Raw genomic sequence first — 12221 nt, forward strand, 5'->3', positions numbered from 1 at the left:
TCTCAGTGGTATCTGAGCAGGCATTTCAACTGAGCCTGTTAATAGGCCATTCCACCTCTTTTTTTTTTTGAGACTCACTCTGTTGTCCAGGCTGGAGTATAGTAGGCCTATCATGGCTCACTGCAGTCTTGACCTCCTGGGCTCAAGTGATCCTCCCACTTCAGCCTCCCAAGTACCATGTGCCACCATGCCCAACTGATTTTAATTTTTTGTAGCTCACTATTTTGCTCAGACTGGTCTTGAACTCCTGGGCTCAAACAATCCTCCTTCCTGGGCCTCCCATAGTGTTGGGATTACAGGCATTAACCACCATGCCCAGCCCATTTCTTTTCTTTTTTGAGATGGAGTCTTGCTTTGTCACCCAGGCTGGAGTGCAATGGTGTGATGTTGGCTCACTGTGGCCTCCACCTCCTGGGTTCAAGCGATTCTCTTGTCTCAGCCTCCTGAGTGGCTGGGACTACAGTCATACAACACCATACCCAGCTAATTTTTAAATTATTTATTTATTTTTTAATATGGAGTCTCACTCTGTCTCCCAGGTGGGAGTGCAGTGGTATGATCTCGGCTCACTGCAACCTCTGCCTCCTGGGTTCAAGCAATTCTCCTGCCTCAGCTTCCTGAGTAGCTGGGACTACAGGTGTGCACCATCATGCTCAGCTACTTTTTTTGTATTTTAGTAGAGACAGGGAGCCTCTACCATGTTGGTCAGGCTGGTCTAGAACTCCTGACCTTGTGATCCACCTGCATTTGACTTTCCAAAGTGCTTGGATTACAGGTGTGAGCCACTGTGCCTGGCCTAATTTTTGTATTTTTAGTAGAAACAGGGTCTCACCATGTTGACCAAGCTGGCCTCGAACTCCTGATCTCAAGTGATCTGCCCACCTCAGCCTCTCAAAGTGCTGGGATTACAGCCATGAGCCACCACCCCTGCCAGATCCCATTTCATCATTCTATTAAGGTGGCTGCTTTGGGCATGGCATTATAGGGTAGAACCAATCACATGTCCTTTTTCATAACAGGGGTCCAGTAATCTGAGGCAATGTTACATGGGATCTCATTGGGTAAATCAGGCCTTCACTATCCCTCTAATGGTGGTATTGGTAGAGGCATTGTGGACCAGGAAGACAAACACATATCCAGAGGAGGTATAAATTCCAGTAAGAACAAATTACTGCTTTCTCCAGAGTAGACAGAGTCCAGTGTAATTGACTTGGCATCAGATGGCTGGCTGAGCTCCTTGAAGAATGGCACCATAACAAGCACAGACTCGGTGTTAGTTGAGTTAGGCTGGGCAGTTCAGTAGTGGGGACTAGCCTTGGTAGAGGGAGTCCATCGTAATGGGCCATGCATGTCTTCCAGCCCAGCCACCATGGACACTCCATTCACAGGCTTGTTGAGTTCGCACTAGAGTGACCAAGAAAAGAGACGAGTTAGACCACTCATCCCAGTCATCCCATCTACAGGGTTGTTGAGGGCCTACTTTGTGGTAGATACTTTCTGGTGGGCATTGACACCAGACACAAAGATAGGTGTTCTTTGTGCCCCTTCCTGTGCTTCTTCTCCAGACCTGTTTCCAGTATGCCTGTTTCCTATTCTGCCTCTTCCAGGTCCTTGACCAATCAGCCAGCAATCTGTGACTCTCTAGGAGTCTGTGTACCTCAGGCCACTTCTTCCTCCATCAAAGTGAATGATCAAGGGTGCTGGTCACAGATCTGCCTACTGGTCTCTACTCCCTCCCATCACTGTCCTTTGGAGCCATCTTGAGTGAAGCTGTTGTGTGGCGCAGTCCATTTTCAGCTTACACCAACAAATCAAGTCTACGGATCCACAAACCAAGCCTGAGGTTTCTGTCCTCTGGTATTTGGTTGTGGGTAATTCATTTCCTGTTCTATGAGACCACAGGTGTGAGTTGGGAAAATGGCATTGGTATAACACAGGCAGGTGGCATGGCAGTGTGAGCCATCTGTTTCTGGATCTTACCAGTGCTCTCTGGATTTCTCTCTGGATTGGGCTGTTGGACCTGATCCTGAATGTTCCATTTCCATAACATAATAGCTTGCTATGGCATGTGTATAGGTAAGCAAACTCCTACAGTTGTGCATAGCTTCAGAGAATTCCCAATGTAGAAAGCAAAGAACACAGTATGCACCTAAGGCAAGATGTTAGAGTGAAGTAAATGGACACTTTTGCAGAACTGGCCACCAAAGCCACAGCAGGAATCTGAGATGTGGCAGAGAGGATGAAGTAGGCCCCTAGCGGCATTTAATATTCCCCCATCTGCTTTGGTTCTATTGTTACAGGATTTCTGGGGTGTTGCTTTTCTGGCTGGAAACCTCTGTGGCTGGTAGCACCTTTGCCTGAGTTCTTGTTCTGCATCCAGGAAGAATGAGGTACACAGACAAGTGGAGGGTGAACAAGATGAAAAGGAGATTTATTGAGGTTAGAACAGCTCAGAGGAGACCTGCAGTGGGTGGCTCCTCTCTGTAAGCAGGTCGTCCTGCCAAGTGTTCAGCTCCAGCAGAGAGGAGGCCCTCGAGTGGGTGGTTCCTCTCTTCAGGTAGGTCATATTGATGAGGGTTCAGCTTTCAGCAGAGAGGGTACTTTCAGCAGAGAGGTAGTACTCTGTAACTACCTCCTCTCTGTAGCTGGCCATCTTGATGTCTGCTGCTCTTAGCAGAGAGGAGGCTCTGGAGAGGGTAGCTCTTTTCTGTAGCTGGTCATCCTGATGTCTGCTGCTCTCAGCAGAGAGGAGGCCCTGGAGAGGGTAGCTCCTCTCTACAGCTGGTCATCCCAATGTCTGCTCTGCTATGGCTGAGTCCAGAATTATTGTGGTCTTCAGAGGAGGGAGGTGTGTGCTGCCATGGGTTGGCCCAGGAAAAAGCAACATAGTTCCCTCTTTGGTCTGCGGGAATGAATGGCGGCCTGGTCCCCAGGCTTCAGGCCTTCCCCTTGAAGGCCTGGAGCTTCACTGGGACCCACTCCCTTCTGTCTAGGAGGCTGTCTGGCTCCTGCTGCAGTCCATGGTGCTTAGGCTGCTTGGACCAAGAGGCAACTGCAGGCCAGTGCTGGGCTGCCTTCAGCACTCCCAATCCCCAGCTTCTCTTCCATGCTTGTTGGCACCCAAAGTCCAGAGGGGGCTGAGGTGGCAGGGGGCTAGCAATATCAGTGCTGCCCAAAGTGTGCATCCACCTGGCCAGGCCACAACAATACCTGGGCTTAGCCTCAACCTTGCTCCATGATCACAGTGGGCTCTGCAAGCAGGGAGAGGCCAGGCGGAGGCAGCAGGCATTTCTGAGCCCGGGGAGGTCCACCGGTGGGCTTAGGCAGCTGCAGCAGCAACCGGGGAGGGTGGGGCTCCTGCCTGCCTTGCTCTGTGGAGCAGGAAGCCTGGGCCACGCTGCCCCAGTGCAGCTAGTATCTTGGCAGCAGCCACTCTAGATGGGCTGCTGCTTCTATCACTGTTATCCAAAACTGATTTAGATTCTCTGCCATCATTCTTTTCCAGGTTTTGGAGGAATCATAATGATCAGAGTGGGAAGCAGAGCGAAAGAACTTGGCAGATCTTTAGGACCACGTGACACCCAGTATCTAGACCACACTCAGTGTTAAAACACTCAATATCAAGTTTTATTTTGCTGTTTGTGGCTCCCTGCTTTTAGGGCTATTTTTTCTATACATATTCCCAGTATATACCCTTCCCTATCCCTATAAAATGGTTTCAAAACTTCAAATTGTACTTTTTAAAGTTCCTATTAATTTTTTTAAATTGAGTAATCTGTTCCATTTACTGTATATCATTATTTTTATCAGTATATTATTATATATTATCCAATATAAGCCCATGAATATTCAGAGGGTCCCTGACATCAATGTCCAACTCTCCAATTCCTCATTCTTTTTGTTGTGTTTCATTTTTTTTGAGACAAAGTTTTGCTCCGTCGCTGAGGCTGGAGTGTGTATTGGCATGATGTTGGCTCACTGCAACCTCTGCCTGTGGGGTTCAAATGATTCTTCTGCCTCAGCCTCCTGAGTAGCTGGGACTACAGGCATGTGCCACCATGCCCGGCTAATTTTTGTATTTTCAGTAAAGATGGAGTTTCACCCATGTTTGCCAGGCTGGTCTCAAACTCCTGACCTCACGATCCGCCCACCTCGGCCTCCCAAAGTCCTGGGATTACTGGTGTGAGTCACCTTGCCCAGCCCAATTCCTCATGCTTAAGAAACTGATATCACTGCTGTTTGTTTGGTTGGCTAAAAGAAGAAAAGGCTGAGCATGGTGGCTCATGCCTGTAACTCCAGTACTCTGGGAGGCAGAGGATGGCATATCACCTGATGTCAGGAGTTCGAGACAAGCCTGACCAACATGGTGAAACCCTGTTTCTACTAAAAATGCAAAAATTAGCCAGGCATGGTGGCAGGTACCTGTCATCCCAGTTACTCAAGAGGCTGAGGCTGGAGAATCACATGAATCTGGGAGGCAGAGGTTGCAGAGAGTTGAAATTATGGCACTGCACTCCAGCCTGGGTGACAGACCGAGACTCTGTCTCAAAAAAAAAAAAAAGTAAAAACAAAGAAACTGATAAAACTCTAAACCTGTGTTACCAAGAGGTTGGTTGTGCATCTTCGTTTAGTGTTTCTCACACTGGCCTCAGTCTATTCAACATATGCTAGAATGTGTCCTGGTTTCAGCATTTAATTGCTGAGTCCTCAGTTGATGTTTTAATTAATGCATCACTTTTTAACTTCCTCACACTTACATGCCTTTGTCTGTTCCCTCCAGCCTTCCAAACCATCGTTAGCACTCTTATACCCATCCTTCCATACATTTCTCCATGCTCATACAACCATCTTTCATTTATATGTACATGGTGTCAGACAGTCTTCCATTCTTCTTTGCTAGTAGAATCCTATGCAATGTGCTTAGCCCTGTCAATGGGTCATGACTGGTTCAAGTCAATAATGATAATTTGTACCTCATATTTCCTGGCCTATTCTTCAGCTAGTGGTAGCCAAGAAGAGGTAATGTATTCTCTTCCTGGGTCCACAAGGGGGTGTAGTTTCAAGGGCAAGAATCTTCCCAGCACCATGCCCTACCCGATCCGGGGATTAAAGGTCTTTGTTTAAATGGAAGAATCAAAGATCAATCACTCCAGCAGAAGTTTAAAGGAACTCCTTTCATAGGCGAGGGGGCTTGGAGGAGGAGGGAATTTCTCCCAGGTTAAAAGTCCCTGTCCCTCATATCTGGCTGGATTCCGTATTTGGGTCCCCTTCCACAATCTTACCGTGGAAGCATTCTCTCTCTCTCATCTTTTTCTCTCTCCTTTTTCTCTTTCTCTGCCTGAATAAATCACTTTCTGCAAAACCTCTTTGGGGTCTGATATTTATGCCCGAGCACCCAATGCCCAGCGTGGTCCCCTCTCCCATTCTTGGGTGAGTAAGAGACCAAGAGCCTGGAGCACACCAGGGAGTGAGCTAAACCTCCCCTGCACCCCGGGTCCCAGAACCTGGCAAACAATGTAACCCAGTTTTGGTCAATGAGATGTCAGTTGAAGTTAGCTGGATGGACATTTTGGCTGACTCACTTAGCAGGGTCTCTTGCCCTTTGCTCTTCTTCCTGCCTAGAATGCATAGATGATACCTACTTGGTGCTGCAGGCAGTGTGTGACTGTAAAATGACAAACCAATATATTTAAGATGGTGGAGTCAAAAATACAAAAAGAATCTGAATCTTTCAGGGTCCTACTGAGCTGCTGAACCAGTAACAAAAACAGAAATCTTTAGGTTACCAATCAGGAAGAAAACCCTATTTGTTCATACCACTGTTAGTGTGGTTTTACTATTCTCTTGTAGCCAAAACCACTTATAACTGATAGAAAATGCAAATGAGTACACACACAGAAGTTTTTTGTGTTTAGTTTACAAAAATGCCATCATATTATTCATTATGTTTATATATATTTGTCTGTATAGTATCTTGCTTCAGATTATAATACATAATGGAAATCTCTCCCAGTCAATGAGTATAGCTCTAATTTATTATTTAAACAATGCTTTATTGATTGTCTTGAATAGATAACACTAGAACACGCTTTAAAATTCAAAATGTATTAATAGAAAGTGATGCAGCCACTTTGTAAAACTGTTTAGCAGCTCCTTAAAAACTTAGAGTTACCACATGATCCAGAAATTTCACTTGTAGGTATATACCCAAGAGTAATGAAAACGCATTACTTATACACAAAAATCTGTACAAAATGTTTATCAGTTTCATTAATAATGGTCAAAAAGTAGAAAAACTTAAAATGTCTATCTACTAATGAATGGATAGATTGTGGTGTATTCATATAATGCAATATTATTAAACAATAAAAAAGAATGAAATACTGATGCATGCTACAGTATAAATGAACATGAAAACATTATGCTAAAGGGTGATGGTTGATATTGAGTGTCAACTTGACTGGACTGAAGGATGCGAAACGTTGTTTCTGGGTGTCTGTGAGGGTGCTGCCAAAGGAGATTAACATTTGAGCCAGTGGACTGGGAAAGGCAGACCCACCCTCAGTCTGGGTGGGCACCATCTAATCAGCTGCCAGCACAGCTAGGAGAAAAGCAGGGAGAGGAACGTGGAAGGACTAGACTGGCTGAGTCTTCTGGCCTCCATCTTTCTCCCGTGCTGGATGCTTCCTGCCCTGGAACATTAGGCTCCAAGTTCTTCAGCTTTTGGACTCTTGGACATTCACCGGTGGTTTTCCAGAGGCTCTCAGGCCTTCCACCACAGACTGAGGGCTGCACTGTTAGCTTCCTGCTTTTGAGGCTTTGGGACTCTGACTGGCTTCCTTGCTCCTGAGCTTGCAGTCTACTGTGGGACTTCACCTTGTGATCATGCAAGTCAATACTCCTTAGTAAACTCTCTTTCATATATACATCTGTCCTGTTAGTTCTGTCCCTCTAGAGAACCCCAACTAATACACGAAGTAAAAGAATTCAGTCACAAAAACCACATACTGTATAATTCTATTTATGTGAAATGTCCAGAATAGGCAAATCCATACAGACAGAAAGATTAGTGGCTACCTGGGGCTGGAGGTTGGGAGCTGGGAATGGAGAATGACTGCTGATGTGTTTGTGGTTTCTCTTTTGGATTGTTGAAAATGTTCTAAAACTAGATTCTGGTGATGGTTGCAAAAGTCTGCGAATACTTTAAAAACCACTGAACTGTACATTTTAAATGGGTGGATTTTATGGTATGTGAAATATATCTCAATAAAGCTGTAAAAAAGGTTTAAATGGAAATAGAGTAAAAAGAAAGTTTTCTTCTCCCTATTCACCTACCTACCCAGTTCCCTTTTCCAGAGGCAATCACTTACCTACTTCTTGGTATGCTTCCAAAGATATTTTATTTATATTCACACACATGCTTATAGGTGTTTTTACATACTTTCTTACATATCCCATACACCATTGTTTCCCTTACCTTTTTCACTTAAAAATGTATCTTGGAGACACACACAGACAGAGAGGAGAATGCCCTGTGAAGATGGGGGTGGACTGGAGTGATGGCTCTAAAGGAGTGCAAAGGACTTACCAGCAGTCATCAGAGCTGGAAGAGAGGCCTGGATCAGATGCTCTCTCGGCCTTCAGAGGGAATGGTTCTTTGACACCTTGATTTTGTACTTCTAGCCTCCAGAACTGTAAGATTAAATTTCTGTTGTTTAAAGCCAAAAAACAAGCAGACAAAAATGTACCTTAAATATTATTCCATATCAGCACATTTAAGGTGGATAGCTTTTTTTAACAGCTGCATTGTATTAAATTTCATGACTATTACATAATTTATTTGATGAGGTTCCTATTGGATATTGGGGTGTTTCCAATGCTTGCCTTTTCAAACAGTGCTGAAATAATAACCTTGTCCATAAATAATTTCTTACCTTTCCAAGTATACTTTTAGGACAAACTCCTGGAGGTAGAATTGTTGGATTAAAAGATAATTACATTTCTAGGCCAGGTGTGGTGGCTCATGTCAATAATCCAGCACTTTGGGAGGCTGAGGTGGGCAGGTCACCTGAGGTCAGGAGTTTGAGACCAGCCTGGCCAACATGGTGAAACCTTGTCTCTACTAAAAATGCAAAAATTAGCCAGGCATGGTGGTGCCTGCCTGCAATCCCAACTACTCAGGGGGCTGAGGCAGGGGAATTGCTTGAACCCAGGTGATTCAGTGAGCTGAGGATGTGCTACTGCACCCCAGCCTGGGCAACAGGGTGAGATACTGTCTCAAAAAAAACAACCTCTCTCTATATATAACTGTATTTCTTATTTTAATAGAATTGCCAAATTAATCTGCATAGTGTTTGTAGGAAATTACCCTCCCACCAGCAATGTATGAGTGGTCCTGTTTGATGGCAGCTCTGCTAATACCATGTGTCATACAATTTTTGATCCTGTCAATCAGGTAGTTGAGAATTCTGTAAAATTGTGGATTTAATTTGTATGTTTCTTATTAGGAGCATGTTAAGCATCTTTCATATCTTTCATATCATCGGTCAATATCATCACACTCAATAGTATTAATGTCACATTCACTTCATGAAGTCATTTGCATTCTCTTTTCTGAAATTTTTTTCAGATCTTTTACCCATTTTTCTGTGGGTTGTTCTTTTTCTTATTGTTTTCTTTAGGAGCTCATTACATATTAAGAAAATTCGCTTTTGTTCCAATTTTAGCAAATATTTTATCAAGTGTTTTTGTCTTTTGACTTTATAATTTTTTGCCAAAGAAACTTTTGTTTTTGCCTAGTCAAATTTAATACTATTTTCCTTTATTGCTTCTGAATTTTATCTTATACTTAAGCCATCCTCACTTGAGATTGTAAAGAATTATGTTTATTTCTAGGGCTTGTATGGTTTCAGTTTTTAATGTGCAAATCTTTATAAAATTTATTTTAAGTTATGGGGTAGAGATCTTTCTTTTTTTCTAGGTGTCTTTTTAATGGTTCCAACACCATTATTGAGTAATCTGCCTCTCCCCACTAATTTGATATGCCACTTTTCCAATTTCCTGTATGCATTTGGGTCTGTTTCTGGACCTTCTGGGCCATGCTGTTTGCATTCCTAAAATAAACACCTCTTAATCATGGTGTATTCTATTTTCAGTGAGGTGTTCAATTCTATTTGTTAATGTTTGACTTAGGATTTCTGCTTCAATATTCACAAATGAGATCAGTCTATAGATTTCTTGCGTGTATTTGTGTGTAGTGTTTATTGGGTTTTCAAATAAAGATGATAGAATCTAGCCTAGACAACACAGTGGGATACCTGTTTCTTAAAAAAAATTATCTGTTGTTTAAAAGCCTGTTAGAAGTCCCCTAAAAAACCATCTGGGCCTGGTGCTTTTTTGGGATTAGCACATTAATATCTATCTTCCACGGAAATTGATCTTTTAGATTTTCTATTTTAGGTTCAATTTTGGCAAACTGTACAGAACTGTATAACTTAGACATATAATATTTTAGAATGTCCTCTGATTCATGGTTACTCTCCCATTCTCAGGGTTTTTGTTTGTTTTGTGACAGAGTCCCATTCTATCACCCAGGGTGGAGTACAGTGGCACGATCTCGTCTCACTGTACCTCCTGGGCTCAAGGGATTCTAGTGCCTCAGCCTCCCAAGTAGTTGGGATTACAGGCACACGCCACCACACCCAGCCAATTTTTGTATTTTTTAGTAGAGAGAGGGTTTCACCATATTGGCCAGGCTGTTCTCAAACTACTAGTCTCAAGTGATCCACCCACCTTGGCCTCCTAAAGTGCTGGGATTACAGGCATGAGCCATTGTGCCCAGTCTGCAGTATCATGTTTTAATTTGTGTGTGTCCTCTCTTTTATAATCATTAGATCTATTATGTTGATTGTAAACCAATCTGAAAAATCTTTTTTCTTCTCATAAGTTAGTTAAGACCATTTACATTTATTGCTATAAATTAAATGCCTGGTCTTAGGTATGTTCTACTGTTCTGTTATATTTATTATGCATGTTATATTTACTATGTGTTTTTCAATCTGTAATCTGGGTTTTTTTTCTTTGCTTCTTTCAGTTGAAAACATTTTTGGTGACTAGAATGATTTGTGTTTTTGTCTTAGTAATTTTCATTCTACTAACATTTATATAATGGTCACATTTTCTTTACTTAGGCTTCTACTATACTGTTTGCTTTAAATGAGACATTTGACTCTCAACTATGGTTTATGTGAAATCAGTGGATACATTCAATTTCCCCTTTCTTTTTCCTTTCATTTAAAAAATTTGTGTTGTTTCTACTTTGTCAGAGTACATAACTACAATCTTTTTTTTTGCCCTTACTCCCATATTTGATTTGCTTAAAATCCATAGTTAAACATAGTCAATGTTCACTACCAGAGCAGTCCTTTTTAACAGTTTCCTCATTCTTCTTTTAGTTGGATGAAGTTCATCCTCTAGCACATTTCTCAGGAATGACTTATTAGAAAAATATATACTAAATGTTTTCATGTTTCAAATTAAAGAAAAATTTTTTTTATGGCTAAGCACATAAGATACTCAACATCATTAGTCATTAGGGAAATACAAGTCAAAATCATAGGAGATATGACTTCACACTCACAAGAATCACTATTTTTTAAAAAACAGTAAATAAGTATTGCAAGGATGTGTTGAAATTGGAACTCTCATACATTGCTAGTGGGAATGTAAAATGGTTTAATTCCTATGGAAAACAGTTTGGTGGTTCCTCAAAGAGTTAAATATAGAATTGTCACATGACCCAGCAATTCCATTTCTAGATATATACCCCAAAGAACTGAAAACAGGTACTTAACCAAATCATTGTACTCAAATTTTCATAGCAGCACTATTCACAATAGCCTAAAGACAGAACCAACCCAGATGTTCATTAATGTGTGAATAAACAAATTGTGGTATATCCATACAATGGAATATTATTCAGCCATAAAGAAGAATGAAGTGCTGTTTACATGCTACAACATGGATGAACTTTGAAAACACTATGCTAAGTGAAAGAAACCAGAGGTCATATGTTGTATAATTCCATGTGTATGAAATACCTAGAATAGATAAATAGAGTGAAACATCTAGCCTCAAGTGATCCAACCTTGGCTGGGTATGGTGGCTCATGCCTGTAGTCCCAGGCATGGTAATTAGTTGGTAATTACCAAGGGCTGAGGTGAGGCAGTACATGCTTAATATTTATGGAGTTTCATTTTGAAGTGGTGAAAACGTTTTGGAGCTAGATACACGTGATGATTGCACAACATTGTGAATGAAGTTGATACCACCAAATTGATTTTAAACACCGTTTTAAAACAATTTTATGTTGCCTGAATTTCACAACAAAAAATTTTTTTTCTACACTGTTGATATTTGAAGGATAGTTGAGTTACATAAAAAACCCTTGCTTCACACTGGGTTTTTTAAAACAGATTGTTTCACTACTGTCTCGTTTTGTAAGTTACTCTTGAGGAATCGGATGCTCACCTGATTTTGTTTTCTTTACAAATGTCTTGATCTTTTGTTTGAAGTAGCAGAGAATTATTTTTCCTTAAACTATAATGTCTAGTAGTAGTTTTAATAGGTTGTTTCAGAGTTGACTGCTTTGAAGCAATTTTCCTACATGATGGGCCTTTTAAATATGTAGGTTCAGGTTTTCTTTTATTTCAGAAAAACCTTTTTAAATTATACTTTTATATATTAGTTCTATTTCATTGTTTTTTTTCTCTTAAGCATCTCTAATTATATTATGTTTGACTACTATTATCTATCATTTTCTTACTGATTTTTTCTACCTCTTTAATTTCATTTTCTAAGCTTTTTTTCCATTTCTATCCACTATCTTCCTTCTTCCGTAGTCTACTTTTGATCATACTTACTTTGTCTTAAGTATCTTATACTTTAATAATTTCACATATTTATTTATTTATTTATTTTTGAGACAGATTCTTACTCTGTCACCCAGGCTGGAGTTCAATGCTGCAATCTTGGTTCATTGCAACCTATTCCTCGTGGGTTCAAGTGATTCTCCTGCCTCAGCCTCTCAAGTAGCTGGGAGGACAGGCACCTACCACCACATCCAGCTGAATTTTTGTATTTTTAGTAATAACGGGGTTTTACCATGTTGGTCAGGCTTGTCTTGAACTCCTGACCTCAGGTGATCTACCTGCCTCCCAAAA

General features: G+C 41.4%; 1 protein-coding gene across 1 annotated transcript in view; it reads right to left on the reverse strand.

Annotated features, from left to right (window-relative positions):
* Positions 1-1078: 1078 nt before the first annotated feature.
* The window catches only part of RPGRIP1L (RPGRIP1 like), a 125363-nt gene continuing 114220 nt past the window's right edge, over positions 1079-12221 (reverse strand). Inside the window, exons 29-30 of the transcript XR_004737482.3 lie at positions 7589-7692; positions 1079-1404 (exon numbers count right to left, since the gene is read on the reverse strand). The gene's annotated coding sequence lies outside the window, so the exon portion shown is untranslated. The remainder of the gene's footprint in view (positions 1405-7588; positions 7693-12221) is intronic.

The sequence above is a fragment of the Callithrix jacchus genome, chromosome 20 (assembly GCF_049354715.1).
Source record: "Callithrix jacchus isolate 240 chromosome 20, calJac240_pri, whole genome shotgun sequence".
Classification (NCBI taxonomy): Eukaryota; Metazoa; Chordata; class Mammalia; order Primates; family Cebidae; genus Callithrix; species Callithrix jacchus.